This window comes from Crocuta crocuta, unplaced genomic scaffold (assembly GCF_008692635.1).
Source record: "Crocuta crocuta isolate KB4526 unplaced genomic scaffold, BGI_CrCroc_1.0 scaffold158, whole genome shotgun sequence".
NCBI lineage: Eukaryota > Metazoa > Chordata > Mammalia > Carnivora > Hyaenidae > Crocuta > Crocuta crocuta.
This window is the reverse complement of record NW_027532590.1, coordinates 3,519,407-3,533,061: the sequence shown is the minus strand read 5'-3', so window position 1 is coordinate 3,533,061 and position 13,655 is coordinate 3,519,407. Positions and strand designations below refer to the sequence as shown.

The window sequence follows — 13,655 nt, the reverse complement described above, 5'->3', positions numbered from 1 at the left end:
CAAAAGACAAATTAGTTTTGATAGATAGCAAAATCAAAATTGGGCTGAGAGGAAAATAATATGTTTATGTTGAATTAAATTACCAAGAATAAGGCATATGAATGGATACAAAATTCTCTGCACAGTTCGCCAATATAGCCTGCCAGTATTAAAATGTATAATTTTGACTAGATAAGAAAAAAGCAAAAAATTGGTGTTGTGATTAAAGGTCAAATATTTTAAGTAGCATAAAATAGTGATAAAGAGTAAGGGTAAATTAACCTTTAAGATGATATAATAAAAAATGCAAAAATGCGGATATGTGTAGGTGCCATTATGAGAGAAAGTAAATTTTAATTGTTTTCAAGAATTTCTGAGGATATGGGTATGGACTTGTATTTGAGTAGTCTTTGGGAGAATGCAAAGAAAGGGAAGAATCTGTAAGTTTTGTCAAGAGAGGTCCAGTACTTGATAAATTATGCAAAAGAGATCAAGGAGATGAAGGTATCTCTTAAGGTTTTAACTATAAACAGCTAAGGAATAATGGTACTGTTTTAGGTATTAGGGAAATTAAGAATAGTTATTATAGACCCTTGTTATATAGGATATCAATCTCATAAAAGCTGGACAGAATTCTAATGAATCTTCCTACATTATGTCATTTAACCTCCCAACCATTCCTTCGTTTTAAACCGGGGTGGGGGTGGGAGATGTGAAGGAGTCAGAGCCAACTCTATTATATCATTTTTCTAAGACCTTACAGCTTAGTATGTGGCATTGTTTGGCATTTGATTGCCAAACCCATGAAATCTAAAAGTTGGTGCTCTTTTCTCTTCTCTGTGAAACATCTTTAGTTGTTTAGCACCTTGACAGAGATTTTTTAAATTAAATTAATGTTAAGATATATTCAGTCCTCTATTAAAAATATATGACTTTATATAATTAAAGTTTCAAAATTTTGAAGTTTACTAGGTTGCTTTCTACATAAAGGAGATGTTTGGGGCACCTGGGTGTCTCAGTCAGTTAAGCGCTGGACTTTCAGCTCAGGTCCTGATCTCAGTTTGAGAGTTGAAGCCCTGCATTAGGCTCTGTGCTGACAGCTCAGAGCCTGGAGCCTGCTTCAGATTCTGTGTCTCCATCTCTCTGTGCCTGTCTCTGTCTCTCTTTCTCAAAAATAAACCTTAAAGAATTTTTTTTTTAAAAAAAGAGATGTTTGTCATGAAATATAAGCCTAAAAAGAATCAAACCAAAGGAATATATGAAAGGTATATTTATGTGCCATAATTTTTTAAATTACACCATAATAATAATGAAAAGATCGTTAAAGTGTGCAGTGCATGGTAAAGATGTGCATGATTCTCTGGTCTACAATTGAACAAGTCAGAATCACCACATGGATCCAACCTGCCTGATAGTCTAGGAAGGGACAGACAGTAGGCTGCATGCAGAGATCTCCTAGTGTCTCCCTCTTCACATGCATGCCTGTTACTGGTCGTTTATGTTTCTTTTCCTTTCTTCTTCTTCTTTTTTAATGTTTTATTTATTTCTAGGAGAGAGAGAGAGAGAGAGAGCGTGAGCAGGGGAGGGTCAGAGAGAGAGGGAGTCACAGACTCTGAAACAGCCTCCAGGCTGAGCTGGCTGTCAGCACAGAGCCCGACGCGGGGCTCGAACCCACAAACCGCGAGATCATGACCTAAGCGAAAGTCGGACGCTTAACCATCTAAGCCACCCAGGTGCCCCACTGGTCGTTTATGTTTATTGGTTAATATCAATGTCTTTATTATTATTATTGCTATTATAATAATATTATTATTTATTTTGGAATTAAGATAGGTAAACTCCAAAAATGTTTTAATAGTCTCAGCTAACCTTTACGTCTTATATTTACATTAATTAATAATTATTAATGATATTATTACTATTCTCATATTAAAAAAGTGTCTTGGTTGGGCTGATGAATTATATTTTTACTCTAGACAAGGGGCACTTAGACAAAGACATGGTGGTCTGGTAAAACTTATGGACCCTTTTTGGAATTATCTTTTAAAATGCATAAAATGAAATGCATAAAATGACAATGGGAAGCAAACATATGAAAATAGAGTTATCAAAATAGTGATGTAGTAATCATTGTGCTCCTTTACTAGTTCATTAGTTACTGAGATCTAGTGATGGGCTCAATAACTACTGAAAGATGAGAAATATATTTGTAATTTCTATTGATGAAGAAGTTAGAAGTCCTAATTTTGTAGTTCATGATTTATCTTCATTTTTGAAAGAAATGCTAATTTTTAGTTCCTTAAAAATCAAGATATATTTTTTGCTAACACCAAAATCAAATAGTTAAGAACCTCTAGATATACTAAATTGGTAGCTTATATACCTTCTCCAACATTAGAACTGAACTCCTTAGGTTCACAAATTATTTTCATTCTTGCATCTTTAGTAACAAATATAAATCATAATGCATTATACATTGTCAATAAATAGATAAATGAATGCATAAAAAATAAGGTCAGTGAAAAAGATCGAGGATGTGCAAAGATTAATTGGGAAACATTATGTGATACCAGACACAGCACAGAAAAGTTTCCAGATGAAGACTTTAGCTAGGGGTGTAAGATAGACTATGGAAATGAAGGTGAGTTTTCCGTAAGCTGAAATTTGTGCCTCTGCCCATTTTTTGGCCCCATTATGACCTGTCTGGGCAATTGAAAAGATGGCCAGGGCTGACCTAGCTCCAGAGTAACATCTTGCTAACCCACGTATTGTGAGGTTGATGATGTTGAAGTTAGGTCAGAGGACCATTGTGACCAAGGGAAGATGCTCGTCTTTTGTTTCTTCTCTCTCCCTACTTACAGTACCCTCTGAAGGGTTTAGTAGGCAGTGTTACCAAAGGAGTTACTCTGCCTCTGAGATGTTTGTTCTTTACTTGGAAGTCCCTTCCAGAGATGTCTTCACATCTTCTTAGGAGCTGTCCGCAGCTCATCATCTTGCTGCTTTTGCACCTCACACCAGCTCTACCATCAACGGATTGAAATTGTCAGACAGAAGGAAAATGTGGTTCTCCTTTTCCATTATGCATATAAGGCTGTAACTGGTGTTTCCAGAGCAAAACAAAACAAAACCAACAAAAAAATCAGAGATTTACTATATAAAGAAAAAATTGAACTGAATATCCATTTCTAAATGTTTTATTAAATTTATTTATTTTGAGAGAGACAGTGACGGCGTCAGTGGGAAAGGGGCAGAGAGACTGGGGAGGGGCAGAGACAGGAAAACGGAGAATCCCAAGCAGGCTCCAGCTGTCAGTGCAGAGCCCCAGCCAGGGACTCTGAGATCATGACCTGAGCCAAAACCAAGAGTTGGATGCTTAACAGACGGAGCCACCCAGACACGTCTTAACTGAACATCTAATGAAAAAACTTTTAAGCATCCTTTACTGTTTCCACTGGGAACAGTACTTCAGCAGAAGTACATTCTGATTCTACTCTACCCCTTCCCCCCACAAGGACAGTTGTTTTCTTCAGCTTATCAACAGTGATGATCTGAGAAAAAAACTGCCCAAATGATGTGGGTGCAGGGAGATAGTAGGAGACCACAGAACATAATGAAAGGAGGGACACAGTGAGGCAAAGACAATAACACACACTCAAGGTGTTTCATGATAAAACATATTCTCTTATAATGATGGTCTCAGCAGTGCTGGATGAGTGGATACATATATATTTTTTTTTTCCTTTATAACTGTATGAGTAATTTGTACTGGCGTTGTCAATATAAGTCAGATAAGCTAGTTCAGAGAATGGTAGGTGACAGAGGTGATACGGTGCATTATAACAGAGGGGACTACTTTGGATAAGGTTGAGAGTACGTAGACATTTTTTAATAAGTGACGACTGAAGTGAGACGTGAATGATGAGAAAAGAGACAGTTGTATGAATAGTTGCCAAAAGAGCATGCCAGGCAGTGGGAGAAGCTTGGAATCATATAGGGCCACATAGGGTTTAATTATAGCTTCTCATTAACTTGGTTCTCACTCTGTCCTCTTTTAGTCATGGAAACAGTGCTTGTCTTCCTTTAAGAATTAGGGAAAGCTCTAAACAAGCACAGGGTGCAGGAAAACTTCTATAAACAATACAGAATGAATATGTATTCTAAATGACAGTGGATTTTAATAGGAAACACTCTGGTTTAGGAATAGTCCTAAGAAACTTAATGTGTATCATTTGCTCACTCTCAGCGAGGATCTCCTAAATTTTGGAAAGCACTTTGGATTTTAATCTAAGGGCAGTGAATTAATTGACCAAATGGCTTTAAGTGAATAGTGCATGATTTGAGTTATGTTTTGAAAAGCCTACTTTGGATATTTGTGGAGAATGGATTATAGGAGGACAATGAGAAACCCTGGGGAACCCAGTACGGAGGCTTTGGTCATTGTCAGGAGAGACAGTGAAAGAGACGGATGGAGAGTAGTGCCCTTTTCTGAAAGAGCAAGCAGAAATTGATTTCAGCAAGTAGAAGATGCTTCCAGGGTTCTGTTTGGAAATGTTGATTTTTAATCACAATTTGGGCAACCTTTTCTGAAGAGGGTAAGCATTCGCTCTGCTCCCTTTTCCTAAATTGTCCTTTGACAGAGTCAAGACAACACCTCTTTCCAAGAAGCTGTTTGTATAGTTAGTGCTAATACCAGGTCTGGAACTAGACTAAGGACATAAAAACTGCTCTGCCTGTTACTAGCTGTGTGTGACCTTGAACTTATTGACGTATTAAATTTTATATGCCTCAGTTTCCTCAGATAGAAAGAGGATATAACTATCTTCCATCTAATGGACTTTTCAGAAATTAAATAAATTAATTATTGTAAGGCCTTAAAATAGGGCCAAGCACATTCTAAGTATGTGATACACATTAAGTTTCTTAGAACTGTTTCCAAACCACAGCACTTTCTATTAACATGCACTCTTTAGAATATATATTTATTCATTCTCTGTTATTTATAGAAGGTTTCCTGCACCCTATGCTTATTTAGAGGTTTCTTCAATTCTTAAAGGAAAATAAATATTAAGGGGAGGCTGTAATTAGTTGATGTTTTAGCTCCTTGTGCAATAATTCCTGTCTCTAGCATTTGGCTGTCATGCAGTGAGCTCGAGAGCCCTGAGAGTAGGTTGCCTGACCTAAACATATTGGAAGTTGGGCTGTCATTGGAGACTGACCTTAAAGGATACTGTCTGTTTTCCCCAGCAAGTTTAAGGTTATGAAAAGCATTCTTTTGTAATTGTTTCTACTTTCTTCTCATTTTTAATCATTGCCCTAAACGTAAAATCATAGAATTACAGAGCAGAACCGGGAAAGTTGGAATGCAACAATATTGATATATCACCAATGTATAACTAAAATTCCGAGTTTCTAAAGCATAACTAAATATAAAGTTTCATTATGAAGCTGGAAACAATTCATTTCATCATGAAGCGGGAAATATCATAAAAGTATAAATAAACTTCAGGAAATGTCTGAATTTCAACAGAGCCCAACCTGCTGAGGGGCCTTCTCACACTTGCACCATCTGGTATTTTTCTGAAGAACATTGGTTAGAATTTTGATGGTATATTGTATATACTTCACAAAGCTATGAGACTCCATGAATTATTTCACCTCTAAGATCATAAAACATAATTATATATAAAAAAGCATTTTATAGGTAGGAACAGAGAGTGTATTTTGTGACTGCTTTGACAAAATTATTGGTTTCAGTACAAAGGAGTTAAATTTGCCTCTTTTTGGTTTGGTCAGACTCTACATAGACAGCACAGCCGAGAATGGTTGTTAATAGATGAAAATCGATAAGGGTGATGAAGTCTCTGGGAATCATGTTTGCATGTAAACCCGAAGAACTGTTGACTTCAAATAATTAGATGGTGGTTATGTAGAAGAAAGGATTTACTCTTTTTAGCTTTGTGTGAAAATTACAGGAAGACACAAAAAGGAACCCGTTTTCAAGCATAAATAACTGCTCAAAAGACACGAGAAATGTTAGACCACAGAAATTCGTGAGTTCTTTGTTTCTTTTCTTTTTTCTCTTTTCTCTTTTCTTTTCTTTTTTTTCCTTTCCTTTCCTTTCCTTTCCTTTCCTTTCCTTTCCTTTCCTATCCTTTCCTTTCCTTTCCTTTCCTTTCCCTTCCCTTCCCTTCCCTTCCCTTCTTCCCTTCCCTTCCCTTCCCTTCCCTTCCCTTTCCTTTCCTTCCCTTCCCTTCCCTTCTTTTCTTTCCTGGTTCTACCCTCTATTCTAGGGGGGGAAAAGCTATTACAAGGATATCTAGTTACCAAGAAAAAAATTTGGTCACGTTGATAGAGTTATTTCATTCTTCTATATCATTATATGTATCAAAATTCACAAATAATCTCATACTCTTACATATTACAAAACTGCAAAGATAAATTTTGATCCGAGCAATCTCTCACAGAGGTTAACTATGAGATGTTTTAGTGTTGTAGAAATTATCCATTGCAAGGTTGGAGTATATGTGGTACCTAAGTCCATTGGGAGGTAGATCATAATGAATGAACCCCCTCAAAAGCATCAATGCAATATAATTTAAGAGATTCCATTTGAAAAATTATGCATTCTAACTGTCTTTCTAAAGAGGGAGAATCCATGATCCTTGGTCAAAAATATGAAATAGTTCTAAAATACCAGACATTTAAAAAATAGTAACAGCCTTTATTTATTTTAATGCTACAGTTTATTGTTATCATTACAACTATGTACACAGAAAGAAAAACAAAGGCAAACTTACATCAGCCTGCAATGCTTTAACAGATGACCATAATTGTAACTCAATGAAGTAAACATACTTCTCTCTCTCTCTCTCTCTCAATGTGGGCATAATAACAAGGATCAAAATAAGGAATTATATTAGCAAGACTGTTTTCATTTACTTATTCATAGATTTAATAAATAGAGGCTAGAGCTTGCTGGTTTAATTTTCATTTTATTCAAATTTATATTTGCTCTTCCGCAAATTCATTTTGCTGAATGGATTTCTGTTTCCCGGTCAAGCTGGCAAAAAGTTTCCTTGGTACATTAGAATGTTAAATGGTATCAAGACAAGTAAGTAAATAAAAATAATTAAAATGAATAGTTTATCATCATCTAAATGCAAACTAGTACCACACAGAGAAAGCCAATGCCATCTTTTCCCATTATTCACTTCACAGTTATTAATTATGCCAATATACATCATAGTAAAGAATGAGAAATTTTGACAACAGGGCCGTGAATTGAAAAGACAAGTATGCACTTCAACTGTATGGACAGATTTAATCATACAAAAAATATAAATATTGTTCAAATTCCAAAATTAATGCTGAAAGGACTGATGGTCCTTTTAAAAACAAACTTCATTTTGGTAACAGTTTTAGACTTGCAGAAATGTTGCAAAGATGGTACACAGAATTCTCATAACCACAGAGCAGATTCTCTTATTACTAACATCTTAACATTAGCAGGATTCACTTAGGGAAACAATACTGCAATATTGTTATTAACTAAAGACCATACTATATTAATATTTACTAAATGCTTACCTGATGTCTTTTTTCTGTCCCAGCACACATCCTAGCACACCACATTACATTTAGTCATCATGTCTCCTAAGGCTCCTCTTAGTTATGACACTTTCTCATACATGCCTTCTAATTATTGATGGCCTTGATAGTTTTGATAAGTACTGGTTAGGTATTTTGTAAAATGTCCCTCTATTGGGGAGTGTCTGCTGTGTTTCTCATAATTATACTGGGCTTATGGATTTTGGGGAGAAGGGCCACTGAGGTAAAGTGCCATGTTTATGACATCATATCAAGAGTACATAATGCCACCAGGACTTGTCAATATTGATGTTGGCCTTGATCATCTAGCTAAAAGTATATGTCAGGTTTCTCCCGCTGTGAAATTCTTACCTCCAACCCCACCCCCTTCATACTGTGCTTCTTGGAACAAAGTCACTGTACTAATGCTTAAGGAGTAGAGAGTTAGGCTCCACCGGCTTGAGAGTAGGAAATCTGTATAAATAATTTGGAATTCCCTCTACACAGAATATTTGTCTCTTTCAACTTTATTTACTTATTCAACAATTTATTTATATCACTGTGTTCTCATTGACACTTAATGACTACATTGTTATAATCTGATAGGAGCTTGGTGTTGGAACTGTTTTAGCTTTGGCTATTTGGGGACAGTTTCAGTTGGTTCTTGTGTCCCTTTGAATGATCTCCATTAGTGTGGGTATTTGTTAATTCTTATTTGTCTATTTCCACATTCATTCATTTATTTATTTGTATGCATCATCTTTCAGGGTAGTATTATATTTGTAGCAAAACTGAAAGGAAGGTACAGAGATTTCCCACTCTCACAATCTTGTCATTTAATTGGTGTATTCAGATTATTCATATTTGAAGTGATTATTCATAGGTTTACCATGTTTGTTTTCTGTCTGTTGTGGTAATTTTCTCTTCTTGTAATTTTCTCTTCTCTTTCTACTTTCTATAGTTTTGATTATTTTATAGAATTCCATTTATCTCCTCTCAGGTGTCAGTTCTACTTCTTTTAAAATGTTTGTTAGTTTTCTTAGAGTTTACATTATTAGTTTTTGATAAATTTTCATCCACCTTTAAGTAATGGCATATGGCTTTGTATGTATGCAGGATCCTTACAATAGGCTATTCTCAATGTTTCCTTCCTTTCCCTTAGGATATAGCTGTCACTTGTTTCAAATCTGTATGCTATTATTTACCCAGTACATTACTATTAATATTTTAAACAAACCGTTATGTTTTACATCAATTAAAAGTGAGGAAAAAATTGACCCTAATTTATTACTGCTCTGATGTTCTTCTTCCTTTCTGTAAATTTGAGTTTCTGCACTATGTAATTTTCCACTTCTTTGAAGAACATCTTTTAACATATTTTGCTGGGTAGATCTCCTGGCAATGAAGTCCCCCTCAGTTTTTGTTTGTCTGTAAAAGCATTATTTCTTCTTCATTTCTGAAAAATAATTTCACTCGATACTGAATTTTATGTTGCTAGCTTTTCTTTCTTTTAATATTTTTAGTATTTTACTCCATTTCCTTCTTGCCTCCATGGCATCTGACAAAAAGTCCTCTAAAATCTTATCCCTGGGATACACAGGGGGCTCAGTCAGTTAAGCGTCCAACTCTTCATTTTGGTTCAGGTATGGTGCTACAGTTTGTGGGTTCAAGCCCCGTGTTAGGCTCTGCAGTGACAGTGTGGAGCCTGCTTGGGATTCTCTCTCTCTCCCTCTCTTCTCTGTCCTTTCTCTGCTCTTGTGCATGTGTACAACCTCTCTCTCTCTCTCTCAAAATAAATAAACTTTTAAAAAAAAGTCATATTCCTATTCCTCTATAGGTAAGGTAATGCCAAACTGCCTTGTAATATTGCAATTTATAGGAAATACGTGTTTGGTCATGCAGATATGATATATGTGAAAAATATATATATATATATTTTTTTTTCACATATAATTGGTCTTCCCGCATGGTGCCTGGTTTAGAGCTCCTAACACCCTTGGATTTTCCTGAGTGATAAGAGCAATAGGAATGTCTTTTGTTATAATCTTTGGTTCTCAGTTCCTGAAAACACTCTAGAGCCATAAAGGTAAAATGGGTGTCACTGTAATTCATAACAACTCCCTCTCCACCATAACCAAGTTTATGTTAATGAAGGGACTTGAGGAAAGGACCAAAGAATGGGGGCTGGTTGACAAGTGAACCATTAACAAACAGAGGGGTGGAGATTTCAGCCCTGCTCCCTGACTCCTAGGGAGATGAAAGGGGCTGGCGGTTGAATAAATTACCAAGGGCCAGTGATTTATCTGTCATGCTGATGTAATACAGCCTCATAAAAACCCAAAAGGAGGGAGTTGGAAAGCCTCCAGCCAAGTGAACCAGAAGCTTCCATGCACTACCACACTAGGCCCCAAACTCCATGGGGACAGAAACTCTTTGTTTGGGACTTTCTCTGAGTATCTCTTCATTTGACTTTTGATTTGTATCCTTCAATATCTTCTTAATAAATCAATAATCTGGTGAGTAAATGGGTTTCTAGAGTTCTGTGAGCTACTCTAGCATTCATCAAACCCGAGGAGGGTCAGAAGCACCTGGGCTTGTAATTGGCATCTGAAATGAAGGCCATTTATGTAGGACTGACCACTTAACTGGTGGAGCGGTGCTTTTTCTGAGCAGATAGTATTGGCATTGAGTTGAATTGAAAGACTCCTAGCCAGTGTTGGAGACTTGCATGATGGTGTCAGAAGAATCCCGTATACATTGGAATTGGGCACAGAACTTTTACCCTTCACTCCTGCTCTGTTTTCTGTTTTGTTTGGTTAAGATTTTCTCTTAATCTTCATTTTTCTGAAGTTTTAATATGATAAGGGTATGTATAGATTTTTTTTTTTTTTTTGGTATTTTCCCCACCTGTTATTTTCTGTGCTTCTTGGCTCTTTTGTTTGATATCTGTAATTAATTTTGGGAAATTCTCAGTGATTATCAATCAATTAATTAATTAATTCAAATATTTTTCTGCTGTAGTTCTCATATTTTACTTTTCTTTTTTCTCATTAATTTTTCTCTTTGAATATCAGTTGCGGAAGTCCCCATATAGCTTTAAGCCTACTGATTCTTTCCTTGACTATATCCATTCTGTTCATGAGGTTCAAAGACATTCTTCATTTCCATTATTTTTTTAAGTTTATTTATTTTGAGAGAGAGAAAATGTGTGTGTCTGTGTGTCTGTGTACAAGCAGGGGAGGGGCAGAGAGAGAGGGAGAAAGAGAATCTCAAGCAAGTTCTGCACTGACAGAGTCCAGAGTGGAGCTTGACCTCACAAACTGTGAAATCAAAAGTTGGACTCTTAACTGACTGAGCCCCAGGCACACTCTATTAATGTTTTTGATTTCTAGCTTTTACCTTTGATTCTTTCCCAGAGTTTCCACCTTTATTTACATTTCCTATGTGTTCTGACATGTTATTTGCTTTTCCCATTAAAACTCTTAAGATGTTAGTTATTTTAAATTCACCTTCTGATAATTCAAAAGTCTATGTTAAATCTGAATACGGTTCTGTTGCTTGCTTTGTCTCTTTAGACTGCTGCTGCTTTTTTTTTTTAACCTTTCAGCATACCTTTTAATTTTTTTGGTTGAAAGCCAGACAGAATGTATAAGATAATAGGAGCTGAGATAAATAAATAAGTCTCTACTATTAGGTTTTGTGCTTATGTGGCTAGGAATTGGGATGTATTTAATGTTGCTGTAGCTGCATATACCAGAAACTTCAACTTCCTCTAGTGTCTCTGTTTTGGTCTCCCCTCTGTCTTTGGGCTTCTCTAAGAAAACTGTTCTTTAGGTAGAACCTATGTCTTTCAACTATAATCCACAATTATTACACTTGAGCCTTGTTGGCATGGTGGTAAGGGATGGGGGAAAGCAAGTGTCCTGTAACTTTATAATTAAACCCCAGTCTTTGAGTGGGCCTTTCCCTGGAATGTGACCTTTACAAGGCTTTCTTAGCTTCCTCTTACATGATGCAAAAAAGTTAGAGTAGACTGGAATCCAGAGGGAAATGTCTCTTCCCCAAGTTGTATAAATCTCTTGTAGTCTTTCCTTTCCCCTGGAGAGTAGGTATTTGTTATGGAAAACACTCTAGGCACATTTTACGAATGTTCTCTCTTCCAACAACCATGAGGGGTTCTTTCTTAGCTTTACGCCATAATGACATGGTGCCCTCTTTCCTGGAGGTAAAACCCAGAAAAGGATGGGGATTAAAGCCAGGGACCTGAAATCCAAGTATTTCTGATTCTCATGCTACTCTACATTTAATTTTCATCAATCCATTAAAATTATCTAATTATTACTTGTTTATGGCCCCTACATCTTCTCCTCCAAGTAGAGATCTTGGCTGTGGCTTTTTGTACTTGCCTGTCTCTTTAGATTTCTAAGTGATGGGTTCCCTTGTAGCCTCAATTCCTCTGGTGGCTCCAAGAAAAATTTGTTTAGCTCCATTCTTATAGTAAGGACAGGGTGACAACTTTCAAATTCTTTATAGGCCGAGGTAGAAACCAGAAATCCTTAATGCGTCATTTTTTTCAATTAATTTTGAGTAGTTATATTAAAATAATTTTAAAAAATTAATGTTAATTATTTTTGAGAGAAGGAGAGAGTGGGAGAGGAGGAGGGGCAGAGAGAGAGGAGACACAGATTCCGAAGTAGGCTTCTGGCTCTGAGCTGTCAGCACAGAGTCCGATGTGGGGCTTGAACCCACGAACTGTGAGATTATGATCTTAGCCGAAGTTGGACACTTAACCAACTAAGCCACCCAGGCGCCCCTATTAGAGAAATTTTGAAGGTCTAAAATGTACATAGCATTTGGGAATACCAGAATATTCAAAACTTTAAATGGAAATAATCTGTTTTCCTAGATACATAAGGTTACTAATTTTTATACAAGGTAAAAATAGTTTTATTGTATTTGATAAAATATTAGCTTGACACTCTATGATTTTTACATTAAAATTGAAAATATAATTAAATTCTCAATCAACTGAATAAGTAGACATGTATTTATGTACATTTACTGTGTGCTAAGTACTATAATGGATATTTTACAAGTAAATTTTATCCTCACCTTAGAAATATGTGAGATAACTTTTATTATTCCCATTTTAAGGAGTAAGAAAGTGAGACACTGAAGTTTGTGCTCTTAACCACTAATTATTTTATCTCTCTAAAATCAGGAATTATCTATTTCAGATATTTGGGATTGTAGAAAGATGCATGCTAAAGAGTTTAGCCAAAGTCACATTTATAGATTAGATCACTTTGCAATCAGAAATAGTATCTCCAATTATACAAGTATGTCTTGGCCATCTGTTCTTAAAACATAGAGATAAAAGAGTAATCCTGATTATAAAAAAATATTTTATTGTATTCTTACTCATTGATATCTATACTTATTATTAATATGAAATATCTCCTTAATACTTTTCAAGATACCAAAGGAAGTAAAGTAGGATAATTGTATTGTTGTACACTTGACACGCTTAATGTAGAAATGATAAATATAATGCAAATCTTTGTTCCCTGACCAAATGAAGATAAATCTTTTTTTCCACATTTAATAATAAGCTATTCAGTTTCCTATCTATGTCCTATAAAATAGTGTGTTTCAAATTTAGTTCTAATTTTTAAAGATTTTTGACTATAACTATAATTATAACAATCAAAGTCGCATTCCCGTAAGTAAATTATTTTCAGAGTACAGAGTAGATACCAGGAAAACACAATGATCTATTGTCTTTCATGTATACAATTTGTTGAATAAGATGCTCTAAATTAAGAGCTTGGAAAACATCTTTGCTGGTATTTGAAATAATTAGGTGTGAAAGTCATGATCCAAGACCCTTTTAAGATTTAGATTTTAAGTGCTTTCTCCTCCAGTTGTCAAGTAGTGACAGTTTATCATTTGGTATTTAAAGAAGTGGAGATTCCATTCTTCCCCCAAACACTGCAGACAAATTATACTTCGGCTACATAATCAGTACTATAAAAGCAACCCGGTTTGGATATTCAAAAGCATTGACAATTCCATGTGAAAAGATATTT

General features: G+C 35.6%; 1 protein-coding gene and 1 long non-coding RNA gene across 2 annotated transcripts in view; one reads left to right on the top strand and one right to left on the bottom strand.

Annotated features, from left to right (window-relative positions):
• The window catches only part of LOC144244386 (uncharacterized), a 52,200-nt gene extending 44,439 nt beyond the window's left edge, over window positions 1–7,761 (bottom strand). The window contains exons 1-2 of the long non-coding RNA XR_013338931.1: window positions 7,567–7,761; window positions 1,388–1,525 (exon numbers count right to left, since the gene is read on the bottom strand). This is a non-coding gene — a long non-coding RNA (uncharacterized LOC144244386). The remainder of the gene's footprint in view (window positions 1–1,387; window positions 1,526–7,566) is intronic.
• Window positions 1–13,655, top strand: part of GALNTL6 (polypeptide N-acetylgalactosaminyltransferase like 6) — a 1,147,170-nt gene that overhangs the window by 370,908 nt on the left and 762,607 nt on the right. The gene's annotated exons all lie outside the window — the stretch shown is intronic.